Here is a 12,453-nt window from a genome sequence, read left to right on the forward strand (position 1 = left end):
CAACACATTTTCCCCATCACTGGTGCAGAGACGTGCTCCACTGCCTCATCGCATGCTGCAGGAACCTAACGACGACGGGATCAATTTTGTAGAGCTCCAATACCCGGACGAGAAACGAGTGAGGTATGGAGTCATAAGCCTTCCTGTAATCGATATAGGCCATGCTTAGGTTCCGCTGGTTATAAACCGCCTGGCCGACTATGGCTGCGTCGATGATGGCCTGGTCTTTGCAGCCATGCGTATTTTTTCTGCATCCTTTCTGCTCTTCTGCGATGATATGGTGTTGTTCGCAGTGGGCAGAAACTTTGGCGGTTATGATGCTGCTTAACATCTTGTACAGACTCGATAGGCACGTTATCGGCTGTACTTTGATGGGTTCAATGTGTTGCTGTCTTTCGGGAGGAGGAATGTGACGCCACGGGTGGCGAATTCAGGGAGGTTGTGTGGGTCACGTAGCACCTTGTTGAAGCACTCAGCTATCTTTTGATGTGCGACGGTCAGCTTCTTGTGCCAGAAGTTCTGAACACCATTTTTTTTTTTTTTTTTATAGAGGTGAGGATCGCTCTACCAGCCTTATCTGGGAAGGGTTAACCCAGACGTCGAGTGGGAATCGCACCCACAAAAACCAAGCCCTCTACTCGTTGCCTTATTCCCCCTGGGACCACATCTAGGCGACTACTTCAGGGGGCGGCTGTGCTCATGCACTCTTCGAGTTTTCAACGCTGACTAGCGTTGTCCTTCCCTTTTTCTCAACATTTTTTCTCTCTATTCGCTTTTCATTCCACTGCGCTTATGTCCTCTTCGCAGGCATCCATTTACCCGTCGAGACGTGTACCGATTAGGAATTGCCCTCCAACTTGACGCGCAACCCGTCACAGTCACCCTCGCGGGATTTCTCACCTGTCGAGACGTGCACCGATTAGGAAGCGCCCTCCAACTTGACGCGCGCCCCGTCACAATCACCCTCGCAGGATTTCTCTTCCCAGCAGAGTGCCGATTAGGTAATGCCCTCCTACATGACGCGCACTCCGTCACAGCTACTCTCGTGGGGTATGCACCATTTTGGTCATGGTTTCATCCTTGATGCTCGCTCCTTCGAGCGTTCGCGGTGTTCTTCCATCCAGGCCACGATCAGGCGTTGTCAGGCAGGCATTTTTCAGTCATTCGCGGCAGTATCCGATTACCTGTCGAGACGTGCACCGATTAGGAAGCGCCCTCCAACTTGACGCGCGCCCCGTCACAGTCACCCTCGCAGGATTTCTCTTCCCAGCGGAGCGCCGATTAGGTAGTGCCCTCCAACATAACGCGCACTCCGTCACAGCTACTCTCGTGGGGTATGCACCATTTTGATCATGGTTTCATCCTTGATGCTCGCTCCTTCGAAACGTTCGCAGTGTTTCTCCATCCAGGCCACGATCAGGCGTTGCCAGGCAGGCATTTTTGCTCTTCTCCGTGGCAGTATCCGGTTACCTGTCGAGACGTGCACCGATTAGGAAGCGCCCTCCAACTTGACGCGCGCCCCGTCACAGTCACCCTCGCAGGATTTCTCTTCCCAGCGGAGCGCCGATTAGGTAGTGCCCTCCAACATGACGCGCACTCCGTCACGGCGGCTCTCGGGGGGGGACTATTCGGTACTACAGCCGTCTCGATTGTTCATCTCTTATGGTCAGGCGTTATCCGCATGCTGGTCGGTCCTCCACTTCCGCTGTAGCTCGGACATGATATATACGATTGCACTGTTTACTGCGTTCCAGGTGCCTTCGTCACGACACATTTCCTCCACGATGTTCTCAGCATGAAGGGTAGGCAGCCCCTCGCGCACTGTGGTGAATCTGGGACATTCGAATACGATGTGTTCCGGTGTTTCCTCCACATTTCCACACTCCGGACAAAGAGGCGATCTTGCGTGTCCGAACCGGTGCAGATACTGCCTGAAGCAGCCATGACCAGACAAAAACTGCGTTAGATGGAAATTTACCTCTCCGTGTTTCCTGTTCACCCAGCCCATTAGTGTCGGTATGAGCCTGTGCGTCCACCTGCCGTTTTGCGCCGCACTCCACTCTTGCTGCCACCTAGCCATCGACTCCGCCCTCATTAGCTTCCGGATTCCTCTGGTTCCCCTCCTCCTATAGCACTCGCTGTCCTCCGCCAAGATGATGTCTATGGGGACCAACCTGGCTATGACGTAGACCGCTTCTGTTGACACGGTTCTGTACGCACTCGCGACTCGCATCGCCATGAGCCGGTACGTACTATTCAGCCTCTTCGTGTTCCGCTGAGTTTCTAACGCCGCGATCCAGGCTGGACAACCGTAACGTAGTGTCGATGAGGAGACACTAGCCAAGAGGTGCCTCTTGCTGCTGCTTGGGCCAAAGTTTTTTTTTTTTTTTTTTTTCCAAAATATATATTTTTATAAAGGCTCATATGGCGTTAGCCTCACGGGGCCGGGAGTTCAATACAAATTTTCTTATTATCTATGTTAGTAATATGTAACCGATTACTCGCGGTTGGCTCGAGGTTAGTATTACAAGTGTTTTCGTAATTCGGATGTTGCTGTCTCCAATGTTCTGTACGTGTGCCCGACACGGGATACTTCCTATTGGGATGCAGCTGACCATTAATCAGCAACGCCCCCCTAGTCTGTACCTCATATCTAGCGTGGTGCGTCTTTCTCGACTCGAGGAATCCAGGATAGAATGGTCACTAGCCGGCGCAATCATCAGTTCGTGTAGAGTTGTCATGAGCGGTACAACCTTTGGCTCTTGTTGAATGATCAGTGGACTGCACAACATTTGGCCCGTGCATCTGTAAAGAGTGTGTGTATGTATTGCCGCGACTAAGTAAAAGTTTATCGATCGGATAGGAGGGATATGAAACGGGGACACAACGAAGGAAACATCATTAAACGTTGACATCGGCGTTTCTGAGGAACAGGTATAGATGAAGCAGAAGATCAGGATCACGGCTACCTAAGATATCCCGGACGGGGATATCCAATTGTCTGCCTTGTGCTCTTAGTGCTCTAGAGAGCTGAGAGCGAGCAGCATGGAACCGGATACACGACCAGACAACATGCTCGATGTCGTGGTAGCCATCGCCACAATCACAAAGATTGTTTGCTGCGAGCCCAATGCGATAGAGATGCGCGTTTAGGTTGTAGTGATTGGACATAAGCCGAGATATCACGCGAATGAAATCACGACCTACATTCAATCCCTTGAACCATGCCCTCGTCGAGACCTTAGGGATAATCGTGTGTAACCAACGACCGAACTCATCTCCACTCCACATGCGCTGCCAACTTACGAGCGTATACTGACGAGGAATGTGGAAAAATTCATTATAAGCAATTTGCCTTTCAAAAAGAGTGCCTTCTAAAGCGCCCACCATAGCTAGCGAGTCCGCTTTCTCATTCCCCGGAATCGAGCAATGAGAGGGAACCCATGCTAAGGTAATCTTGAATAATTTTTCGACCAAAACACTCAATAGTTGTCTTATTCTTGTTAGGAAATAAGATGAGCGTTTATCAACCTTCATTGAGCGGATTGCCTCTAATGAGCTGAGACTGTCTGAAAAAATAAAATAGTGGTCGATGGGCAATGTTTCAATGATCCCCAGTGCGTAGTATATCGCACCCAGTTCAGCAACATACACGGAACAAGGATCTTTGAGTTTGAAAGAGGCACTGGAATTTTCATTGAAGATGCCAAAGCCAGTGGACCCGTTTATGAATGAACCGTCAGTAAAGAACATTTTATCAGATCTAACTATGCCCCCATATTCTGCCGAAAATATCGGCGGAATAGAATCTGAGCGTAGATGATCTGGGATTCCATGGATTTCTTGTCGCATGGACAGATCAAAAATGACAGAGTAATTGCAAAAGTATGGGAAGCAAACTTGGTTGGAGATGCCTGGTGAAGGGTGCACGTCGTGGGTAAGGTAATCATGGTATAAAGACATAAAACTTGACTGAGGAATCAGTTGGAGTAGATTTTCGAAGTTATCAATCACCAATGGATTCATGATCTTGCAACGGATGAGAAATCTGTAGGATAATTCTGTGAACCGAAGAGTAAGCGGGGGTACTCCTGCCAAAACTTCGAGACTCATCAACTCCTTGATGATGGCCAAAGTTTTTGGGCATGATTCGTGTCAGTGCATTGATTGCCTTCGTTGCTTTTTTACAAGCGTATTCGACGTGACTGTTGAAGTTCAGTCGATCGTCGATTTGCACCCCCAGGTATTTTAGGTCTCGCTTCGAGGTTATCGAGTGCTCTCCAATTGTGATTTCTGCACGTTGCACCGCCCTGCGGTTGCTGACAATCAGCATTTCCGTCTTGTGGTGGGCTATCTGTCGCGAGAATAACGATGTCAGCCGCGAAGCCAATGATCTCCACACCTCTGGGCAGATTCAGTTTTAGTACACCATCGTACATACTGTTCCAGAGCGATGGGCCCAGGATAGAGCCCTGCGGAACTCCCGCCGTAGTTTTAATCTGCGCCTGGCCCGTGTTTGTCTCGTACACCAGCACACGGTTCTCGAAGTAGCTTCTCAGTATTCTACACAGGTAGTCTGGGACTTTCATCGTGTGGAGCGCAGTCGCGATGGCCTCCCAGCTGGCACTATTGAACGCGTTCTTAACGTCGATCGTTATCACTGCGCAGTATCGATTTCCTCTGAGCTTCTGTTTGGATGCTCTGTTGGCTCTTTCGACCACTATGCGAATGGCATCTACCGTGGATCTCCCTTTCCGAAATCCGAATTGATTATCGGACAGTCCACGAACTCCCTCCGTGCATTCCGTCAGCCTATTAAGCATGATTCTCTCCAAAAGTTTCCCAAGAGTGTCCAACAGGCATATGGGTCTATACGATGCTGGACCACCCGGCGTCTTTCCTGGCTTGGGCAGTAGTACTAGCTGTTGTACCTTCCATCGATCCGGAAAGTAGCATTCGTCTAGACACTTCTGCATGGCTGTCCTGAACATATCAGGGAATGCTAGGACTGCCGCTTTCAAAGCTACGTTGGGGATTCCATCTGGGCCAGGCGCTTTCTTCGTTTTTAGGCGTTTGATAGCTGCAACTAGCTCATCGTTCGTCACATCTCTGCGTTCGATGCTATCCTCATCCTCTCCATATGGCGTGGGTGGCCAGGTCGTTGGGTCGTGCTGCGGAAATAACCCTTCCACGATAATTTTTAATTTTTCGGGACACATTTCGGACGGTGTCGTTGGGCCCCTGAGCTTCGCCATCACCATTCGGTAAGCATTGCCCCATGGATTGACGTCCACGTCCCGACATAACTCCCTGAAGCAATTAGATTTGCTCCGCTTAATCGCCCGTTTAAGAGTGGATCTAGCCTCTCTGAATTCCACTCTCCGCTCTTCTCTGGTGTCTATGCTTGACCGTTGGAAACGTCTTCTGGCGCTAAGGCAGTTGGCTCGAAGCACGCCAAGTGCCTCGCTCCACCAATAGGCTGAAGGTCGCTTATACCTGGGTTCCCTTTTTCTTTGCATTGTTATATCACATGCTGTTGCTAGCGTTTCCGTCAGTTCATCCGCGTTCATGTTCAAGACGTCGCTTTCCACGCGTAGTGCTTCGATGAAAAGGTCCTTGTCAAAGGTTTTTGTCTTCCACCTGCGCGGGCATGCCCTATTTATCCGTACTGCCACGGAGTTTCGTTGGCCAATGGTATAACGGATGGCTTGATGATCACTGTGGGTGTATCCTTCACATACTCTCCACCTCATTTTCGTCATTAACGACGGACTGCAGAAAGTCAAGTCGATGATGGACTCTCGACCCTCTCGGCGGAAGGTACTAGTGGTGCCCTCGTTGCACAGGGTAACATCCAACTTGGCTAGAGCTTCTAGTAAACTAGTCCCTCTCGCGTTGGTGCATCTGCTTCCCCACTCTTCTGCCCAAGCATTGAAATCCCCTCCTATAACGACTGGTTTTCGTTCGGCGAGCTCCTCGGTGAGGACATCCAGCATATAGTGGAACTGGTCCATCGTCCATCTGGGAGGTGCGTAGCAACTGCAGATATAAATTCCGTTGATCTTTGTGATCACGAAACCTTCGCGAGATCTCGAGACTACCTCCTGAATGGGATATCGGCCCATGACCTGGATGGCGGCCATTCGCACTTTATCCGTCACCCAATTGCCGTTACCGGGGGGAACGCGATACGGCTCCGCGATAATTGCGACATCACATTTTGTTTCTGTTGTTGACTGCCACAACAGTTGCTGTGCGATGTCACAATGGTTGAGATTAATTTGGGTTATCTCCATCACTGTTGGCTTGCCCTCGCCTGTTTGTACACAGGGCAATTAAAGCCTCCCGTCATATGGTCATTACTGTCCTCTTTTTCGCAGAGCATACACCTTGGTTTTCCCTTGCAGTCGCTGGCAAAGTTTCCCTCTATTCCGCATTTCCTGCACAGTTTGGATCTATCTGGCCCCAAGCAGCCTTTCGCCAGGTGGCCGAAGTTTAAACACTTGAAACATCGCTCCAGTTGCTTGGGAACAGGCGGAATGATTCTAAAACGACCCACAGCCCAGCAGACGTTTATACTCTCTAACTTCAGCAACTTGTTCGCTGCGTCCGTTGAGAGACGAATCGTTGCGGTCTGCGTCCCGCGATACGCCTTTCGTAGTCGGATTTTCATCGGAACTTTGCCCAGGATGTTTTCCTCCTCCAACTTCTGACGTAGGTCTATCTCGGTGGTGAACAGACTGGGGTTCCTGCATTCTATCGATGCCTCGGAGGATAAGGCCCTTACGTTCGCTCCATCGCCGAGAACCCTTTCTACAAGATCCTTGAATGCTGAGCTCCTGATTTCTGGGTCTCTCTTCAGCTCGAACAGCATTTCGCCGTTCTGGGTGCGCCTGGACTTCACCACGCTCTCCTCCAGTTTCTTGAGGCCAGGGTCCTCTCGCATTTTTTTTAAAGAGATCAGCGTATGATACGTTGCCCTTCGCTTCGACGAGGAGTGCATCGCCTTTGTCTCTCGCCCGCCGAGGATTAGGCTTCTTGTCTTTTGGCCCCTGCCACTTTTCATTCTCTTTCTTATTTTTTTCCACTATTTTCACTTTTCTCTCCCTCTCTTTTTCTTCGTTCCTTTGTTTTTTCGTGTTTCTTTTCGTAACCGTGCTCCAGTCGTTTCTCTTGCTATCGGTGCTGATCTGGTCATCGCTGTCACCCAGCTCTTCGCTGTCGCCCTGGGCGGCACTATCGTCTTGATCATCGTTGTCGTGATCGTCCTTGCGTTTTTTGAGCATTTCTTCTTCTGCTGGTGAATCCTTTTTTCTTTTTTCCGAACGGTTTCGACGAATCTTTGGTGCACCTGTCCAGCTGCAGCTCTTTGCAACGCTTCTGCGAGTGCCTTCTCGGCGGTTTTCGTCCTTTCGACGAGTCCATCGTGCTCCTTCAAAGCTCGTTCCAAGAGAGATCTTATACCCGACATCCTGATCTTGATCTCCTTATGCACGTTGGGTTTGTCCTGCACGAAGGTGTCGAGTTCTTTGACCCTCAAAATGATCGTGCTCAGGATGCTATCTCCAGTCAGCCCTCCTTCCTGGGTTAAACTACCGCTGGACTTTGGCAGGAACAGGGGATTGATCCCCCGACTTAGCTGGGTCTCAGGTATTCCTCCATTACTGCCGCTAGGGCCTGGTGTTTCCACTTGTTTGAGTATTGGCGATCGCAGAAGCTTTTTACTACGAATGAACGCGTTGGCTTGGTCACCTGTATCCATCATACTCTCTCTTCGTTCTTCGTTGGTTTTGTAGGTTGTCTCCATTTTGGTTGGGTCCCAACTTCGGGCCGCTATCTCCGCTCGTTGTACATAGTCACCTTTTTGTGATCCCATGGTTATCTATGCAAGCAGTGAGGCCATGCAGGGGTTGACACGGTCCTTCATGGGGACCGTGTTCAGAGCCGGATCAGCGCAAGTCAGGAATGTGACATCTGATGCCTAGTACCTAGTGCCAAGGCCTAGACGAGCATCGAACGTACCCGAAGACTTGCCAAGTTGTTACCGGGACGGGGGCAACCGTACTATTAACCCACACGCCATTTCAGGTAGGTGTCACCCTTCCTTACTCAGGGAGCAGAATAGCACGACTGTCGGCTTTTAGCATCGCATGTTATCCGTTTTCGTGTCTTGTCCGTTTTCCACGTCATACCAGTATGTCGTAATCAGGATCTTACTGGCGTCGATCCTGATGTGCTCGGCACTCCTCTCGTTGCTCCTGTACACGGTATTTCCCCCGTGCATTCTCCATAGGCTTTACCGCGCCCTTACTCGCGTTGTCACCCGATTAGTCGCCTTCTACGACAGGGACAGGGACGTAGACCCGAAGTGCTATTCTAGGCCGGCAGCTTCACGGCAAAAAAAGGGAAGGGGGCCTATCCGAGCGTCTGTTCACCATGGAGGTGCGGCTCAAAACAGCGTCTGATCCCCATGTTAGGGGCGGCTGATCACTGTCTTCGTGCCAGCGGGGACTCTAAAAAGAGCTGTGCACGACGGTCCTCCGGCGAGACAGGGGGTTGGTGCAGGCCCTGCAAGCCATCCGTAAAAATAAAACGCACAGGAAAATTCACAAAGAAATTCGAGACAGGACAATCGGACTAGACCTACGCAAAGAACACGGACTAGAGATTGGAAACTCGGAACATGGAACTGCAAGTCTCTCAATTTTCTTGCGAGTACCCGAATTCTTTCGGAAATATTGAGAGCCCGCAATTTCAACATCGTAGCGCTGCAGGAGGTGTGCTGGAAAGGTTCGATGGTGCGATCGTTCCATGGTGGATATACCATCTATCTAGAGCTGCGGCAACACACACGAGCTGGGTACAGCTTTCATCGTGATGGGGGAGATGCAAAAACGGGTGATTGGTTGGTGGCCGATCAATGAAAGAATGTGCAGATTGAGGATGATAGGCCACTTCTTCAATATCAGCATTATCAACGTCCACAGCCCCCATCTAGCTAGCACCGATGACGATAAAGAAGAATTCTACGCGCAGCTAGAGCGTGAATACGATCGCTGCCCAAAACACGACATCAAAATCGTCATCGGTGATTTGAACGCTCAGCTCGGCCAGGAGGAGGAATTCAGACCGGTAATTGGTAGGTTCAGCGCCCATCAGCGAACCAACGAAAACGGCCTAAGACTTATCGACTTCGCTGCCTCCAAGAACATGGACATACGTAGCACCTTCTTCCAGCACAGCCTCCAATACCATTACACCTGGAGATCACCACAGCAAACAGAAACACAAATTGACCACGTTTTGATCGACGGTCGGCACTTCTCGGATATCATCGACGTCAGAACCTATCGTGGCGCTAACATCGATTCAGACCACTACTTGGTGATGGTCAAACTGCGTTCTAAACTGTCAGTCGTCAATAACATAAGACACCAGCGCTCACCACGGTACCACCTATGACGACTACAGGAGCCGAACGTTGCTGCAACATATTCGCAGCGTCTTGAAGCTGCGTTACCGGGGGTAGACGAACTGGATGCTGTTCCCCTCGATGAATGCTGGAACTCCTTAAAATCAGCAATTAGCAGCACAGCAGAGACCGTCATCGGGTATGAACAACGAGGACAACGGAACGAATGGTTTGACGACGAGTGCCGAGCGCTCCTGAACGAGAAGGATGCAGCACGCGCAGCCATGCTGCAACGAGCGACTTGACAAAACGTGGAACGATACAGACTGAAACGAAAGCAGCAAACACATCTCTTTCGGGAAAAAAAGCGCCGCCTGGAAGAGAAAGAGTGTGAGGAGATGGAGCTGCTTTATCGTTCTCGAGAATCGCGGAAGTTCTTCAAGAAACTAAACGCCTCGCACAAAGGCTTTGTGCCGCGGGCCGAAATGTGCAGAAACAAGGAAGGAGGCATCTTGACGAACGAACGCGAGGTGATCGAAAGGTGGAGGCAGCACTACGATGAACACCTGAACAGCGCGCAGACAGGAGACCTAGACTGCGTTGAGGAGGACTACACCGGTGCAATGAACAACGACGACGTACCACCCCCGACGATGGGTGAAGTTAAGGAGGCCATTAGCCAGCTCAAGAACCACAAAGCAGCTGGTAAGGATGGCCTCGTAGCGGAGCTCTTCAAGGGAGGTCCGAGAAAACTTGTAGAGTGTATGCACCGGTTGATAGTCAGGATCTGGGACACAGAACAGCTACCGGAGGAGTGGAAGGACGGGGTAATCTGCCCCATCTATAAAAAAGGCAACAAGTTGGATTGTGGGAACTATCGTGCCATCACAATCCTGAATGGTGCCTACAAAATTTTGTCTCAGATCCTCTTCCGCCGCCTATCGCCAATAGTAAGTAGATTTGTGGGAAGTTATCAGGCCGGATTCATGCCCGGTTGCTCGACGACGGACCAGATTTTTACACTGCGGCAGATCCTCCAAAAGTGCCGCGAGTATCACTCACAGGGGACTTCGACAAGGCGATGGAATCTCCTGTCTGCTCTTCAACGTGGCGCTGGAAGGTGTTATGCGGAGAGCGGGCTTCAACATGCGGGCCACGATTTTCAACAAGTCTAGTCAGTTTATCTGCTTCGCCGACGACGTGGACATAATCGGAAGAACACATGCGACGGTAGCCGACTTGTATACCCGACTGAAACACGAAGCAGGGCTGATTGGGCTTGGGATCAATGCGTCTAAGTCTAAATACATGCTAGCTGGAGGGACTGATCGCAACAGAGTTCTTCTTGGTAGTAGTGTTGTGATCGACGGCGACGAGCTCGAGGTGGTAGAGGAATTTGTCTACCTTGGCTCGTTGATAACAACTGACAACAACAACAGCCGTGAAATTCGAAGACGCATTGTCAATGGAAGTCGTGCCTACTATGGGCTCCGCAAATCCTTGAGGTCCAACAAACTCCGACCCCGTACGAAGTGTACCATGTACAAATCCCTAATTCGACCGGTTGTTTTCTATGGGCACGAAGCATGGACGATGCTTGAAGAGGACTCACAAGCGCTTGGAGTTTTCGAACGCCGAGTGCTCAGAACAATATACGGTGGTGTACAGGAAAGCGGAGTATGGAGAAGGAGAATGAACCACGAACTGGCGCAACTCTACGGCGAACCCAACATTCAGAAAGTCGCCAAGGCTGGACGAGTGCGATGGGCAGGGCATGTTGCAAGATTGCCGGACAGCAGCCCTGCAAAGATGGTGTTCGCATCGAATCCGGTAGGAACAAGAAGGAGAGGAGCCCAGCGAGCGAGGTGGTTGGACCAGGTGGAGCAGGACTTGGCAAGAATCGGTGCAGCCGGGAGTTGGAGAACTGCAGCCATGGATCGGGACTATTGGCGAAAAATTGTGAAGAAGATCTAATCTCTCAATGGGATGTAGTATCATTATAAATAAATAAATAGATATTGAGAAGAATTGGTCCCAAGATGGATCCTTGAAGAACACCTGCATTCACAATGAATTTCTCCGATGAAATATTGTTTATAGAAACATTGAACGTTCTATCAGAAAGATAATTTTTGATAATTTTTATCAAGTATGTAGGAAAACCAAAGTTCTGAAGCTTGTAAATGAGACCATTATGCCAAACATTATCAAATGCTTTTTCAACATCAAGAAGTGCCATGGCAGATGATTTGTTTCGTTTGATTATGTTGTATACTCTACGAAGCTGGTGAATGGTAGAGTGGCCTTTTCGGAATCCAAACTGCTCATCCAAAAATATATTGTGCTCATCTGCAAAAGCAAGAATGCGCGTTAATATAATTTTTTCGAATACTTTCGAATATGCTGGGAGTAGGCTAATTGGTCGATAGCTCTTTGAAGAAGAAGGATCTTTTCCGGGTTTTAGTATCGGGATCACTTTTGCCAACTTCCAACTCGAGGGGAAGTAGCCAAGTGATAGACATCTGTTGAAGACAGAAGTCATAATTTCATATAAGTTGTTACTAAGATGTTTCAACTCAATGTTAAATATACTATCGAAGCCGGGGGCCTTCATATTCTTCAACGAGCGTATAACCGAGATAACCTCTGCAGTCGAGATGATTTCATTCTCTTGAGGTACAGAATGAATATTGTCAATAGCCCTTACAGTATCATTCGCCGAAGCTTCAAATGGACTTGTAATGTTCTGGCCAAGATTGTGTGAACTAGCGAAATGCCAGTACGTTGGTACTGTCTTCGATAGAGGTTCCGAATTCTAATCAAATGTTTAGTAATTGGATCAATTTGAACAGAGTCACTCACCTGAATCGTTTCTGGGATGTGGTTTTGGCGAGCCTCAATAACTGCAGTTTGAATATAGCTGACTGTTGTTTCGATATCTTCGGGAGATTCAAGAGGCTGATCGAGATCAATATTGTTGTCGATAAGCTGCTGGAATTCCACCCAATTCGCACGATGATAGTCTCGTCTACATTGTGGCC

Source organism: Toxorhynchites rutilus, chromosome 1 (genome assembly GCF_029784135.1).
Source record: "Toxorhynchites rutilus septentrionalis strain SRP chromosome 1, ASM2978413v1, whole genome shotgun sequence".
Classification (NCBI taxonomy): domain Eukaryota; kingdom Metazoa; phylum Arthropoda; class Insecta; order Diptera; family Culicidae; genus Toxorhynchites; species Toxorhynchites rutilus.